The following is a 9,673-nucleotide window of genomic DNA, read 5'->3' on the forward strand; positions in this document are numbered from 1 at the left end:
GGACGAGTGAAGACAGCGTTTGTGACACCTACTGGGCACTACGAGTACCTGGTCATGCCCTATGGTCTGGTCAACGCCCCCTCCGTATTCCAAAACTTCATCCACAAAGTCCTCCAGGAGTTCCTCCATCTCTCCGTCATGGTCTACATTGATGATATCCTGATTTACTCCCGGAGTGAGGCCGAACACCGCCACCACATTGCGGAGGTCCTACAAACCCTCAGAGAACACCAATTATACCTCAAGGCAGAGAAGTGCTCATTCCACTTACCATCTGTTCAGTCCTAGGGTACATCAATCGATCAAAAAGGGGAAAGGGGTTGGGTCACTATCATTCTATAATCATGGTCTGAACTTACCTGATCTCTGTTTCCTTCCAGTCTGTCCAGTGTTCCCGCTGTCCTGTCAGAGGTTGTGTGTATCGTCAGTCTGTCTTCCCCGCAAGCCCTCTGGTGTGTGCATTCGGTCTTCCTCAGTGTCTGTCATCCAACCTGCCACAAAGAAGGATCATCAGCTCAACCGAACTCCACACTCAAAAAAATGATTCAAGCCCTTCTTAGATGTGACACAAATAAATACTGTTCCCTTTATTTAAATATATTTATTTTTTAAATATTCATTTACATTTACTTGATGTAACGTAAAATGTATTAGTCGTTTCACCTATAATCTTTATTAAACCAAATCAAATGAGTTCAATAAGGTGACCCCGTTTTGCGCATGCGTGAGACCGCGCGTTTTCACTGCCACCTGCATTGCGTTTGTCCGTCCACCATTTTCCACCTGTGGCTGAAGACGAGTCAATGAGACACCCACGATAACAAAGTCAGTTCTTTGGTGAGTATTCGTTCATTTTTTTGTATCATAATATTTCCGACGTTGATTTAATAATTTTTGGTCTTCGGGGTGATGTTGAATCAACATTGAGGTAAAGTTGGTTTTATATTTGCACATTCAAACTTTCTCCTTGATATCATTTCAGAAAAGTATTATTTGCAAGCTCTAAATAGTGAAAATTATCAGCCACTGCCTCAATTTTGACAGTTAATTAAATAGTGCTAATGTTGTTTTCAAGTCATATTTACATGTGATTTCAGACCCAATATTCAAATTAGCATAGTAGATAATACAGGGAATGTTAATGAAGGAATGTGCGAATATAAAACCAACTTTACCTTAATTGAATCAACGTCAGACTGTTTGAGTCAATATATTTTATCTATGAATCAATTTAACGTTATTGGTCTGATGTTGCGATCACGGAGTGAATGTTGATTAAACCAAAAAAATGTGATGACTCGTAAGATATTTACTATGAATAATTACTATGATTCAACTGTAAATCAACGTTTGTTATTTTCTGACCGGTCTTTGAACCAATTTCAAAATGCTTTTCATGTGTGACCTCAAACACAAAGTTGAAAATATTATATTGTTCATTTGGCATTTGTTCAAATTAAAATAGCACTGTAAAATTTATAAAATTTTTAGTCTTCACTGCTACTAAAATTAGCACTGCTACTAAACGTTCAAAATTAAAAAAATTTATAGTTTTTATATTACTATCAGGTTCTCAAATGCAATTTTCAAATGCAAAAAAGTATTTCTGCACTTGTACACACACTACTAATGCATTTATTTTATCTTTGCAGTTTGATCAGCTTTACAGGGTTCCTTCTGGCAACCTCCTAGTGATAGTAAGTAATGTCGTCTTTCTATGCTGTTATGTATTGTTGTTGTTGTTGTTGTTGTTATTATTAATATAATGAATGCTAAATGTATTTAATCTTCTTTTAGGTTAGTGTATGTGGCAGTGCAAAGAATGCAGTTTGGAACTAGATAGCAGGTATTTATTGTTACAACATTTTAGGCAGACTCATGGGCATTTTAGAGGCAGTTGTCGCTATCCATGTCCATACACAGATTGCCCGTGTACATTTAATGCGTGGAGTAAGCTATTAAATCACACATACAGAAGTCATGCTAAACAGCAAACTCCGAAACCGGTAGAAAATATCTACATTCCAGTGTCACGTGTGCTCATGCAGAGAACTAGCAACGGAAACAGACTTATTCCAACACTTAAATGGACATCTCAGGCATTATGAAACTGTTCAGTGTGTGTTCTAGGATGCCCATTTAAAACTAATATTTACAGTACATTCAACACCCAAAAAAACAGGAAACACAAACAATTTTCATTAAAAGACTTCAGAGCTGATGTCATCAGTACAAGCAATCAGTTGCATCAGTCAACAGTTTTACAGATGGAACAACAGAGAATCTAGGTACAGATCATGAATGTAAAACACTAAGTTGTGGTGATTGTGCAGAGTTGCATTTGCCAAATTTAGTTGAGGAAAAAATTGCTTGTATTTTATTGAAGTTGGAAAATATTGTTCATGTTCCAAAGGCAGTTGTTGATGAAGTCTTGTCTGAACTTCACTACATATTAAGCACAGTATCTCTGCCTGTGACAAAAGCTATTGTCTCTGATGTTATCCTTAGTCATGAACTACACATCGAGGAGTCAATAGTTGATGAGCTTTCTAGTGTTTTATGCAAATCCAATCCACTAGGCATAGCAGTTGCAAAGGATGGTCCTCTAGCTACTGCGTATAAACGTACACAGTACTATACCTCTCATTTTGGTGTTATAGAGCCAATAGAGTACATATTAGATGCCCAAACGAATAAGGCAGTTCAGTACATTCCTCTATTACAATCTTTGCAAACAGTTGTTCTCTCGTAAAGATGTCCTTGAACATCTTGAAACTCTGAAAATACATGACAAAAATTTGTCAGGTCTTCAGGAGTACAGAACTGTAAGAGACCGGTCCAGTACTATAAACAAAATTCTTTTTTGTCTGGTGAGGATTTGAGAATAGCAGTTAATGTTTATGTTGATGATTTGTGAGATTTGTAACCCCCTTGGAACATCGCGTAAGAAGCATAAACTCTGTGGTGTCTATTGGGTTTTGGGTAATTTGCCACCAGGTTGTCATTCAGCACTAACCGCAATCTATTTAGCCGTTCTGTGAAAGCTAATGATGTCAAAGACTATGGCTACAAAAAAAGTGTTGGAGCCTCTCTTACAAGACCTGAACATATTAGAACATCATGGTGTCTTCATTTCACAGCTTGGTTAGTTAAAAGGTTCAGTCCAGTGTGTGATAGCTGACAATCTTGCAGCACATGGAATAGGTGGATTGTTGAGAGTTTTTCTGGTGGGTCAATATGCAGGTTTTGTACAGGAGATAAATCAGAATTTCAGGCCAAGGATGTCAAATCAGGTGCGTTCCAGCTTAGAACCAGAGACATGCATGATATTCATGCAAAGTCTGCTCTTGAGAACAAAACTATTGTTGTGGTGTCAAAAAACAGATGTGTTTTCACAGAGCATCTTTCACATTTTCATGTTAGCACTGGTTATCCTCCTGATATTGTCCATGATCTCTTTGAGGGGGTTGTTCCAGTGGAACTGCACCTGTATTAGTTTATTAATTTCCAAAAAATACTTCACTCTGGATGACCTAAACACATTTATACAGACATTTCCGACAAATGGGGGACAAAAACCAACAGTCCCACATCCCATACCACGCACTTTCACATCTACCAATACTATAGGTGGCAATGCACATGAAAATTGGTGCTTGCTAAGACTACTTCCCTTTATTGTTGGGCATCTTGTGCCAGAAGATGAGCCAGCATGGCTAGTGATTCTGGATCTTAAGGGCATAGTTGAATTGGTTGTAGCTCCTGTTCATACCGAAGAGACCATTGCTTATTCTGAGGCAAAGATATGTGATCACCAACAACGCTACCTTGGAACTCTTCCACAGATAAAGCTTCTCCCAAAACATCACTACTTGGAGCACTATCCACAGTTGATCCGTTGCTTCGGGGCCTCTAATTGCAATGTGGACAATGAGGTTTGAGAGCTAAACATAGCTTTTTCAAGAGGGTTGCTCGTCACACCAAATTGTTTTAAAGAAATACCCCGTTCACTTGGCCATTAAACATCAGTTCATGCTTGCCTATCACCACATGCCTCGACTCTCAAGAAATCTTTAGAGGTCACGGATGTTTCAGTCATGCCTGTTGATGTCCTTAATGAGGGTGCAGGGTCCACAGTAAAGCAGAGATACCCAGATGTGACAGAGGTTCATTTGGCAAAAAATGGTGTCCTTGCAGTGGCATACACTATAGTAAGGGGATGCTTCTTGTACCACGCTCTGTAGATGGGACTGCCTAAATTTAATGAGATCATTCAGCTGTGTATTCTTGAGGAGAAGTTGTGTTTTATTGTACAAGATATGTGTGCTTGGTACAGGGAGCATTATGGTGGATTTGAACTAACTGCCCCACCCACTAGAGAGGTTGCCCAAATTGGAGTTTTCTGACCTTGAAGACCCATATCCCCTTGTGGAGTACATCATTGGAGGTTTGCATATGTCATTTTTAAAAAGATTCGTCATCGTTAAAGGTTAGTATCTTCATTAAACTCATATAGTCTGAGATTTGATGTCAGGTTCATATAAAACCTACAATTGAATGCAAAAGCATCCACTTATTTTGACATTTTAAAAGTAGAAAAACCGTTTGTTTTCATTTACAAAAAGAGTACTAGATTGTTTTTAACAACATAATATACAGTTGTCCTCTAAGTTTACATACCACTTGCAGTATCTGTTAAAATGCATGCTAATTTTAAAATGAACCCCTTGCAAAATTTTTCATACCCTTGGTTTAATACTCTTTGATACCTGATTATATGCCAGTGTTTTTCTACATTGTAATATTTATGAGTGTCTTGTTTGTTAAACTGCTGCAGTTTTTCAGGAAAAAAAAGTCATCCATGTCTTGCAGAGTCCTTCAGTTTTCCAGCATCTTTGCAGATTTGCTACCTTTTCAAATCAGAGCCATCTTTTCAGTCTGAGGATGATTGCAGCTCTCAAACCAAAAATTAAAAAGTTCAAATGCTTAGTGATGCTTCAGAAGGGAACACGAGGCATTAAGATTTAGATGGATATTACAGTCATACAGTCACTGCTTAAAAAGGTTCAGATCTGCAAAAGATGCGAAGAAAAGGAAGAATCTGCAGGACAATGGAGGATTTTTCTCTGAAGAACAGCAGCAGTTTAACTGCTTAGAACAGCAAGGGGGACATGACCAAGCATTACACAGCAGAAAAACACTGTTGATCGTCAAATAACCACAAACAGTATTAAAAGCCAATTGTATGCAAACTTTTGCAGGAGGTATTTTTAATTGCAGGGTTTTAGTTGTTGTTGTTTTTTTGTCTTGGGAACTATATGTTTAAAAAAAATGCCTTTGTAGGATTCTCTCATTCGTTAAAATTCTTTGCGTCAAAATTCTTCGAGTCTGCAAGGGGTAATCAAAATTAAGCATAACTGTATAATGCACATTGAGCAAGTTCCAACATGAATTTATGTAGATAGAAAAACAACATTTTTTATCTTATGCATTTTAATGTCAGAGAAGGTGAGGTGTAAATAATTTTCATTTAAATATATTGCTAATGTCATGTTTCTTTTCTTCTGTTCTAGATTAAAATCGTTCTGTAATGGCAGCTTCCAGCTGTTCTGCGTGTCATTTTTGGTGATGAGTCTGACACGAGAAAACTATCCCTGGCCTCTGGAATTCCAGCAACAGTGGAACAACTGCACACATCAGTAAAGACATTTTTAGGTTGGCAACAGGACTTCCGTTTGCAATACATGGATGCTGACTTGAATGGATTTGTGAACCTAACTTCAGTGTCTGAAATTGCTAACAAAAGCACATTGAGAGTAATATACTATCCGGTCTTGCCACCCGAGGAGCCCTACGTCACTTTGTTCCCTGTAGACCTATCTGGTGAGACCTCACTTATCAGTTGCCCAGATCCTCAAACCCCTGCTTCATCAATAGCCTCATCCAGCAGCAATGATACACTCTACACATCAACCCCACATTCATCCCCAGAAACTCAGCCCTCGGGACCTTTCTTCCTGGCCCAAAGTGGTTTCAGATCCCTAAATTCCCTATGATGCTGAATTTGAGCTGCAACAAAAGAATACAGAGTTTGAGACAAATGGCACATACTTCAACCCTGGTTTTAAGCTGAAAGGAATTCTCCTTGATGGCCTAGCCCAAGAAATGATGAAATACACAAATACCCAAAAGACTATCAATGTGAGAGATAGCAGCAGCTTTGACAAGGGCACATCCTTGTTTGGGTCAGCTAGGTTCCAAAACAGGGTTTTGGGGTTGGAAACAGTCTCTGAAGTACAAAATGCAAAACTACAGAACAAAGCTTGGGCGACTTGGACATCCTGAAATCCGTGTTAACTCATTGAAGCACAAAAGAGAAGGCCAAGGCAAATCAGCAGCCAACATCAAGAAACCAAGAAAAGCCGAAGTCAACTACATCCCTTTGCACCCAAAAGGGGAAACAACGGAAAGCTGGAAAATGAAAGATTTCTTATTGTCAGAGTGAAAAAGCATGACAATGAAGCAGTCATAAAAGCAAAAATGGAAAAAACGTTCTCTCTCAGACGTCTTGAAATTGTGCAGCAAAGACCAAAGATAGAAGAGTTCAAAAACAGATGGCCTGCACTGTTTGAAGAGAATGAAGTAGATTTGCGCTGTATGTGTTGCCCATTTTGTTGTTGTTAATTGCAAATAATAGCTACATAATTGGCAGTTTTAATTTGTCAATAATCCTGGACCCCTATATGGTAGAAATTATAAACTTTTAAATGGCTATTTTTGTTTAATTTCCAGGTGAATGCAGAGTTCTTGCGAATCACCACCAAGCCACTACAATCAAAGTTCTTGTCACAGCTGGTTCACTTCTCTGACAAGCTGATACAGATCTTCATGAAGAAAGGAGGAATGAAGGGGCAAAGGATCAAGGATGTCCTGGCGAATAATTGATTTGGTAAGTAGATGTGCTTGAAACATCTTTTCACTGTATTGGGGTGGTTATTGTATGGTTCTTGTCCATAGCTGCTCATTTAACACTTTTGGGAAATAATGCTTATGTAGCGAACTTTACATTTCACTGACTGCATTACACCAATACTGTCTGTATAAACCATGCATTGCAACTGTTACCTTGTTGAGAGCATTTAGGGGACATCTTGATGGGCATAACCCTCTGTTCTCTTACATGTGCACTTACATTTTACAAATTCCTGTCTTGATTGATCCTTCTGCTGTAGTGTGATGACATCAACACCAAAGGGAGTGCCTCCTGAGAAGCCTTGTCATCTACCTCAGTGAAGATCCTGACTCATTCTTTAAGGCATATTTGGTAGTTTGATTGTTTCTAATGTAGTCTCTAACAGTGTAACTCTGTAGTTTAACTGTTATTTCTCCCATGGCACACGATTATGAAACTGAATAACTGAATGTAAATGGATACACACAGAAAGATTCACAAATCTTGTGACTATTATATAAATTACACAAATGCACACAAATTATTTATCATTGCATATGACTGTCTTTTCAGGTCTCTGGCACTGAGGATGTGGAGAGGGACATCTCAAGCACATCATGGGATTTACATTATTCGAAGTTATGACAATGGGGAGCCAGAGGATGTGGGAATTGTGATCGAAGGCATTAAAGTCCTGACCAACGTAGGCAGTGTCATCATGGGGTTTATCGTGCTGTTTGGGCTCATTTATGCCCTTGATCTGAGCTTTCCAGAAAACCTCAAGTACACCTTTGAGTTCATCCAGAAAATCATTATGAATCTGGATGGACACAAGCTCAATCCAAAGATACAGCAGTTGAAAATCAAATTGTTTTCTTAAGAAGTGAACGCCAGATGACAACTACATGAAGTTTCTTTATGCTTTCGTATTTGGGATTCATTTGTCTTTTCAATCTTCGGCCATCTACTAACCCAACAACACTAAGTGAACTCATGGATGTTTTCCTTGTGACATTTTACATTGTGACTAAGCTACAAAGAGGCAGCATGTGGACAAGTAAAAAACTTGGACATACAATTGCAAAATAATGTTTTCATGATAATGTATTCTATGCAGCCAGGGGGGGTGGAGTGACTTGGTGTGATAATTGATTCTCCCTTACAAACTAATGGTTGGTGGGGTTTTAAGTTTGGACTTCCCAATGCAACTTTTTGTGGGGGGGGGGGGGGGGGGGGGGGGGGTTGGGGGGGGATGCTAACATCTGCACGTCATAGCTCATTCAAATAGAGTATGGTGTCTCCATTACTCTCGTACCTGTCAGGTGATTGCATGACTCAATACTTGAAAATGGACTTGAATTGATGTTGAAACCGGATTCAACACACTACAGATTTTTGAATTATGACTGGCCAGACCAATACTCGCACAGCTAGTTCAGAGATTGTTTGTTCGAGATTTGGTGACAATAGGTCTCCTTGTCATAATCAAACTGGTCCTTGGTTCTGTTTTCACCTTCCTATAGCCTAAATTTGGTGCCCACAGCCTTTTTTTTTTTTTTTTTTACTGTGTTTTGTTTGAATTGACCATTTGTACTACACATATTGAAAATGCTGTACCTCTTGAGTAGGCAGACATTTTCATATTCTTACTGTTCTCATGTTAGCCATTTAAGAACATGTTACAAAAATGTTGCTGCTTTACATTTCATTAAATGTGCTCCGTTTAGGTAGATTTTTATTATTTATTTATTATGTGCATTGTTAACATGCAAGACTGGTTTTAAATCTCTTGGTTTTAAGGTCTGACATACTAAAAACTGTTTGTTACAATTTAAATTAGTCAAGTAAAACAGGCAGTAGTTTCTGCCTCTATTGTTCAACATATCTATATATGTTGTGCTTTTAAGGCAGGTTATAATTAAGTTGAATGTTGATCAAGCTAGCATTCAGATTTATTGGAATGTTTTCATTTTGCATAATTTGCTGGTGCCTCTACTCCCTTAATGTGTTTGTGGCTTTGGGGGACATGGGCTACATTTAGTTCACACCAAATGCAAGACCTGTTGAAGTGTTTCTAACAGTTTTTTTTCCAATTAAAAAAAAAAAAAAAGCTCAATCTGTTTGGCGTGTGTGTGCGTGCGCGTGTGTAGTAATGGGGATCAAATGAAAAATAATTATTTCCAATTAATTAATTTATATTGAGTTGAACTAATGTAAATCAATTACAGTAATTTAATGAATTTCTATTTGCTTAGCTATATTTGATAAAATTGAGGTGGACTAACTCAATTACATTTCATTACGTAAATGATCTTTCTTTAGGTTAGGGCTACGTATATTTATTGGATGGAAAACCTGCACACAATTAAATTGAGTTAACCCAATGAGCTATTTTTTTGAGTGCATTCACGTCCCCAACGTTATCCTTTTGTGCTCCACTGTTGGAATAAACATCTTTCATAACTTACTCACCTTGTTTGTTCGTCTGCTTCCCTAACATCCACATGAAAAAGGGGAAAATATTTACAAAAATTACAGTCGTAATTTAAGTCATAATTACACAGTAAACACCTAAATAGTAGGTTGTGAATATGAAAAGGAATGTGAATAGTCATGACAGCCGGGTAATGACTTTAATACTAATACTAAGTAGTACTAATACTAATTTTGTTTTAAACTCGCAAATAATAAAACCCAATTACAGCAAAACAAAGGAATAAT

The 9,673-nt window shown here is 37.9% G+C and overlaps 1 long non-coding RNA gene across 1 annotated transcript; it reads left to right on the top strand.

Moving 5' to 3' along the window:
* Positions 1 to 1,584: 1,584 nt before the first annotated feature.
* Positions 1,585 to 4,433, top strand: LOC130220325 (uncharacterized). Its single transcript, XR_008836167.1, has 3 exons — positions 1,585 to 1,697; positions 1,798 to 1,846; positions 4,337 to 4,433. It is a non-coding gene; the product is annotated as an uncharacterized LOC130220325 (long non-coding RNA).
* The last annotated feature ends 5,240 nt before the right edge of the window (positions 4,434 to 9,673 follow it).

This window comes from Danio aesculapii, unplaced genomic scaffold, assembly GCF_903798145.1.
Source record: "Danio aesculapii unplaced genomic scaffold, fDanAes4.1, whole genome shotgun sequence".
NCBI classification, from domain to species: Eukaryota; Metazoa; Chordata; class Actinopteri; order Cypriniformes; family Danionidae; genus Danio; species Danio aesculapii.